Source organism: Phacochoerus africanus, chromosome 12, assembly GCF_016906955.1.
Source record: "Phacochoerus africanus isolate WHEZ1 chromosome 12, ROS_Pafr_v1, whole genome shotgun sequence".
NCBI classification, from domain to species: Eukaryota; Metazoa; Chordata; class Mammalia; order Artiodactyla; family Suidae; genus Phacochoerus; species Phacochoerus africanus.
In genome coordinates this window covers 4,535,507-4,548,010 of record NC_062555.1, presented here as the reverse complement: position 1 = coordinate 4,548,010, position 12,504 = coordinate 4,535,507, and the positions used below count along the sequence as shown (strand labels likewise).

The 12,504-nt window shown below is 39.9% G+C and overlaps 1 long non-coding RNA gene across 1 annotated transcript; it reads right to left on the bottom strand.

Moving 5' to 3' along the window:
* Positions 1–8,575: 8,575 nt before the first annotated feature.
* LOC125112793 (uncharacterized) lies at positions 8,576–12,030 on the bottom strand. The gene is made up of 3 exons (XR_007131254.1): positions 11,979–12,030; positions 9,754–9,956; positions 8,576–9,591 (listed from the first exon to the last, which is right to left on the bottom strand). It is a non-coding gene; the product is annotated as an uncharacterized LOC125112793 (long non-coding RNA).
* Positions 12,031–12,504: the final 474 nt, after the last annotated feature.

Genomic DNA, 12,504 nt, shown 5'->3' with positions numbered 1-12,504 from the left:
GTTAAGGATCCGGCGTGGCCATGAGCTGTGGTGTAGGTTGCAGACGCGGCTCGGATCCCGTGTTGCTGTGGCTCTGGTGTAGGCCGGTGGCTACAGCTCCGATTAGACCCCTAGCCTGGGAACCTCCATATGCCGCGGGAGCGGCCCAAAGAAATAGCAAAAAGACAAAACAAACAAACAAACAAACAAAAAACCCTTAAAAAAAAAAAAAAGAGAGTTTGTTTCCCAAAGAAGGGCATGAAACAGAAACGTCCACTGGGGGACTGCCCAATCCTCCAGGGAAACAGTGTCATAACAGACAACAACAGGGATCGTGAAACTTTGAGACTACATCCCACCAATGACAGTGATGCGTTTAGACTCAGTGGGGTGAAGGCCAAGCTGTTGGGTCCCAGAATGATCTTCATCCCAGCTGCCTGGTGAGCGTATTGATCCGAGGTTACAGGAGTCAGTGAAAGAAGCGGACCAGGATGGGCCAACTGCCCCTCTGATTACTGCGAATTTCTTCTGCCACGTATACTCTTGTGAGCATTCACACAGGAAAAAATACAGACATTTCATCTCACCTGATCTTGACTCTGAAGTTTCTAGACATACAAAACCCGGATCCTTTTAGGAGGCGCTCACTAACCATTATTTTAATTGTCCTTGCCTTCCTGCCATGTGGTGACTCGGCACTGCCGTCAGTCAGCACAGATCTGCGCCTCTGGGACGTCTTCAAGATACACTGTGCAGCGTGTGTCCGCGTGAGGGGCTCATGGCCAGCCTGCAGGCCCAGGCCGGAGTGTGCAGGTCAAACGCAACAGTATTTCCTTCCTAGCAGACGACAGTCAGGGAGCCCAGACAAACTAAGTCAGGCGCAGATTCAATTTCCTGCGCCAGTCGCTCGCTGTGATCTTTCTATGGGTCCAGAGATGTGTACGAAACATCACTGGCTTGAGGACACACCATCAGACTTTGTTCATTTGTACGTTTCTACATGTTAAAGGGGTCTTTCTGCACAAGGAGAGGAGTCTGAGAATGTTTCTCACAAGAAGAATGGATCTTGGCATAGCTTTGTTCCATCCACCACAGTTCTGTGATACGCTTCTCTGACTGGAGATTTCTACAGACTCCAGTTAGAATCCTGATCCAGCAGAGAAATAGCAGTTGTCCTCTGACTCTGCTGGACCACCAAAAGCATCTACACAACAGCATGAACAACAGCCAGGGCAGCAGCTTAACTTTCTCCTCTTCTGTACGACTGAGTTCGTGAGTTAGGGCCAAATTTCAGCCAAATATTCTTTATGACCTCCAAAGTCTAACTAGATCCAGTAAATATCATATCATCTTCTATTAGCTAAGGAAACCAGGTGTTGCAACAGAGAAGCCCAAAATTTCAGTGAGAAAAAAAGACACAGCATTTGAAAAAAATAAAAACTGTTAATAATCACAGGTTATAGGGCTGCATACATAAAACACACCCAACACAACTATATTCATAATAACTAATGAATCACAATTAGAGCTAGCAAGACATTAATAGGATGGCTGTATATATGTTAGTACACTATGTGCATTTTATTTTAAAATCGATATAACAAATAGTTTTTATTTCCTAATTCTAAATTTTTTATGGAGATGCAATGGCCGAACCACAGTCAAAATGCCACTGAAGAAGAACAGAAAAAGCATGCTGTTTCTGCAAGTACTGACAATGTGACAAACAGAATGGAGGAACAGGCTTGAGAATTAAACTCACACATACACAGAAGCTTGGTATGGACACCGTGGCCTGACAGACAGTGGGGAAATCACAGAATTTTTAATAATTGGTTCTAGGAAATCTGACTATCTATACAAAGGAAAAGAAATCAAATTGGACCCCTACTTCATACGATTATGAGAGAATCAATGCCAGGTAGATTAAAGTCCTAAATGTGGAAGTCAATACATAAAATCTTTAAAAAATAGTAAGAGATTTTCTTCATGACTTTCAGAGACTGATTTCTAAGAGAAAACACAATGTCAAAGGCAGCACTGACAGTGTATATACACTAAAATTAGAAGCTTCTGAAAGCCATGAAAAAATAAGCTAAAGAACGCTGACTATACAGAACATACAAAGAACTTTACTTAGTACCTAAGATAATAAAGGCAAATGAATAAACAGAAAGTTTGCAAAAGCTGAACTCCAAATGGCCAATAAGTGCATGAAAACACACTCAAGATCTTGAGTAACAAGGCAGGCCAAAGCAGACAAAAGCCACACAATGACACCACTGTATCACAGACGGACTGGCGGACATGAAAGCCTGCCGACTATCAGTGTTGGTGAGGTTGTGGATCTATGATGACTTTCGTCCCCTGCTGGATGTCACACCAATCAGACAAAAGTTGTGAAGACCACATGGACGGTATCTTTAAAGTTCAGCATATGCACCGCCTGCAACTTAGCAATTCCACTTCCAGCTGTCGGCCCTAGAAAAAGGAGCGTGCATCTCAAACAGAAAACATGCATGGGAATATTCTTGACATTATCATTTACAACGGCCAGAAACTGGACACAACCCAACTGTTCATCAACATTAGAATAAATGAATAAATTGTGGTATACTCACAACAGAATATGGAGAGCAATAAAAACTGATGAACCATGGCTACGGGCCATTGGCAAGAAGCACAAACACAGGAAGAAATGGGAAAACACAAAGCAAACGAGAAACCTATCCAAGGCAGAAAAGAACACTCATAGATATTGACGGATAAACACACATCTTAGGAAATTCTAAGACATTTTTCCCGTCCTCGCTTCTGTCAGAGGACTGAACCTAAGAATTCATAAGGACTGTTTTGTTCCAATGTGGGGAAGTCAGGTTTAAAAAAACTGTTGTCCACACTTACGTCTAATAAGCAGGTTGATTTCTGCTTTGTTTAACCTTCACAGCAATGATGTTTTGTCAAGCCAAGTATAATAAATTTCTATCAAGTTTCTAAGGAAAAGCAGGGGAAAATGAACCTGGTCCATCCTGTAACAGTGAGAGGATGCTTGCTTTTACTATTCTGCTAAGGAGGAAATTACTGAAAGCAAATGTTTTTACCATTTTATTTTCACAACTTCTTTTATCTCTCCAAACTGCAGACATATTCCAAAATATACTCATACACACACACACATATTTGTCTTTTCCAGGCCGCACCTGTGGCCTATGGAAATTCCTTGGCCAGGGGTCTAATCAGAGCTGCTGCCGCCAGCCTACATCAGAGGCACAGAAATGCCAGATCCGAGCCACATCTGCAACCTACACCACAGCTCACGGCAATGACAGATTCTTAACCCACTGAGCAAGGCCAGGGATCGAACCCGCAACCTCATGGTTCCTCGTCAGATTCATTTCCACTGCTCCATGACAGGAACTCCCGTAGATATTTTCACGATAGGAGAACTACTGAATGAATAATGCTTTGTAGTGTGATTAGAAATGCTAATATACAAAGTCTCCTCTTAGCCCACTTTTAGGAGAATAAAGTTGCATAAAGCTTCTGCTGAAGAGACAGAAATAGACATAGTTTGTAATTTATAAACCCACTTTCTATGGCCGAGGCGAATGAACAAAAGTTTAGGAAATGGCAACAAACAATTTACTTCTGAGGAAGATTACAGAAAGTTTTCCTAACACTGAGAAGAGCAGGATGGCTGAGAAAGGGCCCCCAACTCCACAAAGACCCAGCATCAAGGGCCTAAGACTGAAGATGGCCTTGGGTCTATCCCACTCCCATCAGCTGGTTAGTTAAGTTCAGAGCAGTATGTGCTTCTTTCTAGGAAAAGGACAAACTAAATCCTAGAGAAAGACTCTACCAAGAAAACACTTGGGTTATGGTAGCTTGAAGAAACTTGAGGAAAACTCTCTAGCACACCAGCCCTTACCTTCAGCATTAGTTAAGTCCAGAGGAAGTCGAAGCCTCTGATCTTGAAGGTAATTGTAACAATAAACCCCAACCCCACTTAAGCAGTAACAAGATGAACCTGATACTCAAACTCAAGAACAGAAGGCACACGACTATCTCCAGGTGTAACTAATACTTATCTCAGACCTAAGTGTCTTATACAATTTTGATCATCAAGAAAACATGAATTAAAAGTACCATGCAATTCTAACAAATGACCACTAACACAGAAAATATTAAAAGATTGAGAATAGCAACAACAATAATGTAAAGCAAACTGCTTTGTCAGCAGTAACTGGTGGGCGCATAGATGAGATAATCAGATGCAAAGGTATTTGGAGGAATTCACTAAAGCTGAATCAGGATGTAGCAAAAGATTATCAGGATAACATGCACAACAACTGTGCACGAATTTATATGAAAGGACACATATGAGACTGTTCATAGCAGTATTAATAAAAATGCAAATCAGAGACAAAACACCTTTCTACAGTATGATAAGTGTGTATCATCACATATGCCAATGAAAATTAATGAATTACAACTCTTTGCATCAAAGATGAGTTTCACAAATAAGATATGAGCAAAACCAACACAAAAGTATACATAGTAAGATCCTACCCATGTCAAGATTAATCATGATAAAATGAGTTCATGGTGACCAAGTTCATGCTTCCTGCTGGGTGGAGATTATTGGCTACACTTTCTGGCTTGCTCTTAATAGTCTGTATCTTGTTTTGTGTTTTACCTAATAGGCTTATCAAGCTTTTGACAATTCATCCAGCTCTATTATTATGAACATAGGATTTTTAAGTAAACAAGGTACTTAATTCATTAAAACAGAGCCAATCCTTCTCCCTGAAAGAAAACGGAATACAGAAATTTTGAAAATAAGCATGTATAGAAAGATCAGGCTTCACGGCAGGGGCAATGGGAAACAAGTGCCCTGGCAAGCAGGTGTGCTTAATCACTGGCAGTGTTTGTAATCAACTGCTTCTCATGACATTCGAAAGAAGACAATTTTAACTGGCGTATTAAGTTTCTACAAACAATGCACTCCCTACTGCCTGGACCCAAGACAAACTATTCTCAGGTCCCACCCCCTTAATGTGCACCACTTTGAACAAAGAGCAAGTGGGAATTACAATTTCAAGACCAGATGAAATATTATTCTAAGCCATGAATTAATAATATATATTGAGAAGTGACATGTGTTAACTCATCAAAGTATGAAATGATCATGAAATATACATACTGTGAAATGCGGGAATCCAAACATGTAATGTAGAACCACATTAATTTAATCAACAATTACTGAAGGCTTACTTTGTGTCAGGCCCTCGTCCAGGTGCTTTGAAGACATTGGTTAATGAAAGGTAAAACCCTCTGCCCTCACACAGCTTTTATTCCAGTGGAGAGAACCCAAAAACAAACCAATTCAGCAACAAGTGCACTTACAATTTTTCCCACATCATTTTCGAAAGCAATAGATCACTGAGCCAGACAAAAGCAAAAATGCAGAAGACTCGAATTGCACAATTAGCATCCTCAACTGTGTGTTAAACTCTTTTCCAGCAAAACCAGCAACGGGGTTTTAACAGTAATCGGCGTAGATGAAATGCTTACAACGTCACCACTATTCTGAGAAGCCACACTCACCGACCCGCTACCGGAAAGACATCACCTTCACACAGACAATATTCTTTTACTTCTCTGCAATAAACTCAACAAATGCAGAAATCAAGGGTACAACTGTAGGTAAAGAATTCAGCATGTCTGAAAACCAAATAACTTTTAAAAGACTAAAGATGAAAGCTTGGCCTCTCACTCCACTCTTTGGAAGGTAACCCACAGCGGCGGCTGAGGGGTGCCCCTTGCAGGTCTTACCTTTCTCACTGGGCGGGGTTGCTCCAGCCCCCCAACTCCGCCTCTGCCCGTTTCCAGGCTGCTCTCCTGCGAGCGGGGAAGGCGCCGGAGCTCCGGGGATGCCTTTCCGTGGTTCCCAGACTCACCTTCGCTGGGCCGGGCCGACGTCCATGCATCAGACATCGCCAGGGGCAACTCCCGGCTCTCCCTGCCTCCGCCTCCTCGTGGGCGATGAAGGCCTGTGGGAAACCGGGGGTGGTACTGCAGCTGCGGCCTGAATCCTATCCCGACCCGGGGAACTTCTATATGCTGTGGGTGTGGCCAAAACAGAAAAAAACTGAGAGTATTTTCCTCCTTCCAAGTGGTTACTTACTTTGGAAGTTTATTTGTAATTCCTTTTCTTAGCTCTCTGTTTTTTTTTTTTTTTATCATTTATATATATATATATTTCCCACTGCACAGCATGGTGACCCAGTTACACATACCTGTATACATTCTTTTTTCTCACATTACGTGTTCCATCATAAGTGACTAGAAAGAGTTCCCAGTGCCACACAGCAGGATCCCATTGCTAATCCATCCCGAAGGCAACATTCTGCATCTATTATCCCCAAGCTCCCCGGCCCTCTGACTCCCTCCCCTTCCCCCTTGGCAACCACAAGTCTCTTCTCCAAGTCCATGATTTTCTTTTCTGTGGAAAGGTTCCTTTTTGCCTTATTTTATATTCCAGATATAAGTGATATCACATGGTCTTTTTCTTTCTGACTTACTTCACTCAGGATGAGTCTCTGGTTCCATCCATTTTTTTTTAACACTTTGGAAGGCTCATGCGGCTTTTTCTCATGCTTTAAGGAGGAAGTGTGGTCTACTGAGACTTTCTAACACCCTGAACACTAGCATTCTATTTTGATTTTAATCTAATGACTGCAAGCTGTATGACTCCATGAATACACACTAATAACTACTGCCAATGGGGACTATTTTCTAACTTTGGAAACCAGTCTCTGTCTTTAATTGTTTCAGCTTGGAAGTATTTTCACACCTGAGTTCCACTTAGAGCTCGCATCTCGTTATTTCCACTGCAGGTTTCATCCATTACATTATCCAAACAGGAATTCCATTCGGCGTCAGTTTTCACATGGGCCCCCAGCCACTACAGCTGTGGCTGTACTCCTGACCCAACCAGGCAGCCTCTGTTTCCCCACGGAGCCTTCCCCCAAATCCTCATTTCTGTTTGATGTAAACTCATCGCCCTTTGCATGTCACTTCGTGCTAGAATATTTTCTTCTGTTCTCTTAAATATCCTGGGCTCTCTGCGCTTTTTGAAGATTGCTTATTGCGCTGTTTTCTATGAGAAGTGTTGCAGATGGTCTTGTCTCACTGTTTTTCTCCCTAGAAACGACTTCCTTCCCACACACGACACCTCCATTTTTAGAAAAACAGTCCTCTTAGAGCTCATACTTTCCAGGTATGCACCTGTCCACATTCTTCTGGTTCTAGTTCAAGTTCGCCACCTTTGTTACAGTTGTGACGTGAGTGACTTCCGTAAACTTGACGACTTTTACGGAAGGGCTCCCTCACTGGCCCCCGACTCCTCTACTCCAGTGATTTTTCACCTCCACTCCATTAATCCCGTTACAGAACCAGAACCTGCATCTTATAATTTAGAACAGCTCGACCTCTGATTAACTTTGCATGGTAGTTTCTGACAACAGTCATTTCAGCTTTCACTATCCCCACATTTCCCTACCTCCATGGACCCATTACCTTCCCATCTGTGCCTATTCATTCTCAATTATTTATCTTCTATGTTACTTCTCCTTCCTTATATCCTAGGGAGGCCATGTAATAAGACTTTAATCTCTTTCTCAAGACTCTTCCTACTCAAGACTTCTATATTTAAAGTGCCTTACAGTTCCTCTCATGAAAAACCTTGACTTGAATAAACTTATCTTCATATTTCAATCACCTTCCAGAAACTGATAATGTCAGATGGTAGAAAGTTATTTTTTTATAAATATCTTTTTTGTTACCAAGTTTGTTCTTGACCCTGGTGTAGTTTTGAATTCAGTGTATTCACGGTAACTTGAGTAGCAGTTCAAAATACATTTATTTCAATGATAGATCAGAGTACTCAGTACAGTAACAGAAAATGTAAATCTTCAGCTACAAAGTTTTATTTTACCATTTTTTTCTTCTTAATATGCCTACTTTGCAGTAATTATTTTCAATACAATGGATATATCAAGAAATATTACATTAAAATATTTTTGTCACATTTTAAATGAAATGTTTTCCAGCCACTATTTTTATCTTGATCTTTCTTATGTTTTTAACTTTTGGGAGAAAGTATTTATAAAGAATTATTCTTGAAATAATGAAGAGTAAAATAAACACCCCCAGTTTGTTACATGGATATCAAATAAGAACAGTAAAAGAAAGAAAAATCACTTAATTTTATCTTTTAGACAGTATTTTTATAAACCTAATTTGGAAATAACAGCACTATTGAATACCTACAGTACAATGGAAGTCAAATATTGTGAACAGGCTAAATTTGGCACCACTTTATTAAATAAATGATACTTTTTTCTTTTTAGGGCCACACTTGTGTCATATGGAAGTTCCTGGGCTAGGGGCTGAATTAGATCTGTGGCTGTAGGCCTACACCACAGCCATGGCAACACCAGATCCAAGCCACACCTGCAACCTACTGACCTACTCCACAGCTTGCAGCAATGCTGGATCCTTAACCCACTGAGTGAAGCCAGGGACCAAACTCGCATCCTCATGGAGACAGTGTCCAGTTCTTAACCCACTGAGACACTACAGGACTTCTAAATGATAATTCTTGATCTTCATATCTGAGTTGTTTACATTTTTTATGTTTGAGTTGCAGGTTACATAAGACGTGAATTAAGAGACGTTTGTGCAATTTGAAATGATAAACCCCGACCATAGTTGGATCAATGGGACTCATGGAGCGCTGCTGTGTTAGAACTTGAGGCTAGGAATAGAATGGTCATGCCTAGTAAATGTGTCCTCTGGCCCATCATGGGAAAGAAGGTTAAAGATTGATAAGCAGACTCTTTCAGCATCTAAAGGCACGTAGGTATGGTACTAAATGAAAAAGACAATTGTGCTTGTAGGAAATTACTTATCATGATGCCTAATGATTCTAGCCCTCAATGATCTAGGGCCACAGCCCAGGAAGTGGGTTGCACATTTAGTGGCATCCAAAATTCCAGGATGTTTGATGATCATTAGAGATGCCTCTAGGACATGTACAAAAATTCTAGATTTTTTTTCTTTTTGAAGAAGGTATCAACAGGAATTGTATTTTATCTTTGGTAGTCACCACCAAATACTTTCATACCACCGTAGTTTCCAACCAAGGACTGCTAAAAGCGAATGCATTAGGGCAAAAGAGGTTACACACCTGTTTTTAAAATAAGCTTAAAACTTGCTACAAGCCAACAGAACTAAAGGCCAAAGATTAATTAGGGAAAATTTGTAACCTGTGACTTTACCAAGGCACCACTCCACTTTGAATTGGGGTTATGTTATCTGTAAAATTTCCCTTAATTTTCAAAATAATTTTACTGGATTTTCTAGAAATGGTAATAGTGGCATTGCCACAAAATCAAGAGCGTGTTCTTTTTTACGTCTGCTGGAGTGAGCAAGCGCGGCCATCGCGGTTCGGTGTAGATGGTGGTGATGATTTATTACACCCGTGTGTGTGACGAGGCTCTCCGTGTCCACCTCTGCACAGCTATCTGTGCAAGTGCGACAACTATCCTAAAAGACAGGAATAAAAGTGTATTATCTTACAGTTTTTGTAGGTTAAGAATCCAAAGGCAGCGTGCTTAGGGCTTCTGGCTAAGGGTGTTGACAAGGTTGCAATTACGGTATCAGCCCTAATTAAGGCTCACTTAGGGTTGGATTTGCTTCCAAACTTACCCGTGAAGTGGTTGACAGGATTCAGTTCCTCTGGTTTATGAGACCAAGGTTCCTTGCCGGCTGTGGGGTAGAGGCTGGACTCTGTTCTCTACCAGGCAGACCTCATGAGAGACAGGACAAGCACATTGTCCGGGAAGGAGGGATCGCACGGGGTTGTCTCTAAAACACCTGCTGCAATCCCCTCATTCAGACCTATAGCATGACTAAGTGAAGAAAGCAAAAAGCATCAACTTGTTACAATTGCTCAGTGCACTGATTTCTTCATGGAATAAAACGCCAACATTTATCCAGGCAGAAATAAAAATATCAGTAAATAGCAAATTGGTAAAAGAGATAAAAATTATAATACACACTTGTTTTCTCCAATGATGCTCTGAGAATCTCACTAAAACATTCACTATAAACACAGCCTGCGTTCTTACTGCCTGAGCTGTCCAAATGAGATTTTTAAATGTTGTTGATTATCTGAGTCATTATTGAAAAGCACCCATTGATTATCTTCAGCTCAAGAGTGCATTATCTACTATTTGCATTCCTTATTGTACCTTATATTTTATAATTGTTCAACAAACATTCATTGTAAAAAAGACAACCAAGCATTTACTTGTACTTCAGGCATTCAAAGTTGGTGGAATCTGTGGCTACTAATTTGAGAATTCATAGCATATTTGAAGAGACAAGAAATACATGATTAAAAAAAGTTGCATGGAGAGACTTGGGGTTTGGGATTGGCACATGCACACTGAGGTATATGCAATAACTGGTCAAATGGAGCACACAGAACTCCACCCGGAATTCTGTGATAATGTATATGGGAAAAGAGTGTGAGAAAGAGTAGATGTGTGTATAAGTACAACTAAATCGCCTTTTGTACGGCAGAAATTATCACGACATTGTAAATCACCACACTTCCGTACAAATTTAAAAAATAAAAAGAAATAAGATGCAAGTTTCAAAGCAACATAAAAGCAGGTGTCAATATATAATACATGACATATCTTTAGCAATGTGAGGTAAGACTTAGTATGAGTAGATGAAGATTCAAGAAAAATAACAGGGTAAGGTGGGCAGCTGATATGACTCATTTAATTATTTTTAATTTTTTTAAAATCGAGGCATAGTTAATTTACAGTGTTGTGTTAGTCTCAGGGGTACATCAAGGCAATTCAGTTACACATACATATATATTTATGTTTTTCTATCCTTATTTGGATTCGTTGCCAGTACAGGTTAAAATAAGACACTGAGTATAGCTCCCTGTGCTACACAGTGGGTCCTTGGTGTTTATCTATTTTATGCATAATTGCGTATCTGTGTTAATGCCAACCTCCTAATTTACTGCCCCCACCCTACTAATTATTTAATTATTTACTTTTATCAAGTAAATAAAGATAACTGTGTGATAGGGTTTACATCAACATTCAACTAAAATAGTGCAACTTATTGTTATGAATACTTAGAGACAAAGATATTCAAGAAGAAATGACAAACATACAAACACATGCATACATTCAGACTTTTAAACCACGATACATATATGGACACATGCATAAATGAATGGATGAATGAATGAATGATTAGTGAAATTACAGAATGATTGAAAACTTGAAATATTCTCTCACACTTTATCAATTTGATAAGCAAAATTTTTAGCAAAATCCCCCCCTAAAAAAACTTTCTGGATTTGGGCAACTTTATATAACCTATTTTGTGAGCCACATGGGAATCTAATATATGGCACAAATGAACCTTTCCACAGAAAAGAAAATCATGGACTTGGAGAATAGACTTTTGGTTGCCAAGGGGGAGGGGGAAGGAGTGGGGTGGTTGGGGAGCTTGGGGTTAATAGATGCAAACTATTGCCTTTGGAATGGATGAGCAATGACAGCCTGCTGTGTAGCACTGGAAACTATGTCTTGTCACTTATGATGGAGCATGATAATGTGAGAAAATAGAATGTGTACATGTACGTGTAACTGGGTCACCATGCTGTACAGTAGGAAAAAAATTGTATTGGGGAAATAACAATTTAAAAAATCTAAAAAAAATTTTAAAAAATTAAAAAATAAAAATAACCTATGGACAACTACTAATTTTTTCTTTAGTCATTTCTATTTTTCCTAATTTTTGAAATGCATATGCCTCCGTTTTATTTAGATAAGTCATTTTTTAAAATGCAACAGAAATAAACAAGAAACAAGATAAGTAAAAGCAGATGACAATACCTCTTTTCACGAGCTGCTTGAGAGTTTATCAGGCAACACATTGCTTTCATGCTGTAGATTGAGAAATGCCTTGTATCACATATTTTGTTACTTAGGATTTTTCTCTCACATGCATGTGTCTTTTATACACAGTCTTATGCTTGGTTGCAGCGCACTGCATACATTTGCTTTAGCTTAATTTTACACCATCTTCACTTCTATACGTGAAGATACATGGTGAAGGCAAGTTCTTATCCTAGATAACTCTGATCTCATGGAAGAGGTAAAGATATTCCATGTATTTCTCATCCCTTCTTATACTGCAGACTTAGCTAGTGACAATGACTCCTATCAAGCAGAAGAGGCAAACTTTAGCTGTGATGTCATATCTTCTGATTTCTGACAGGCTTTGTTTATGCCCCAAAGGACTGCCTTTTGCTTATTCTGTGCACACACTCAGTCTTACTTTGTCTTCGGAAAAGCTAACCTCGCCAAGGAGGGATTGATGTTTTTGTCTCTATCAGGATAAAATTTCTCATTGCTCCCT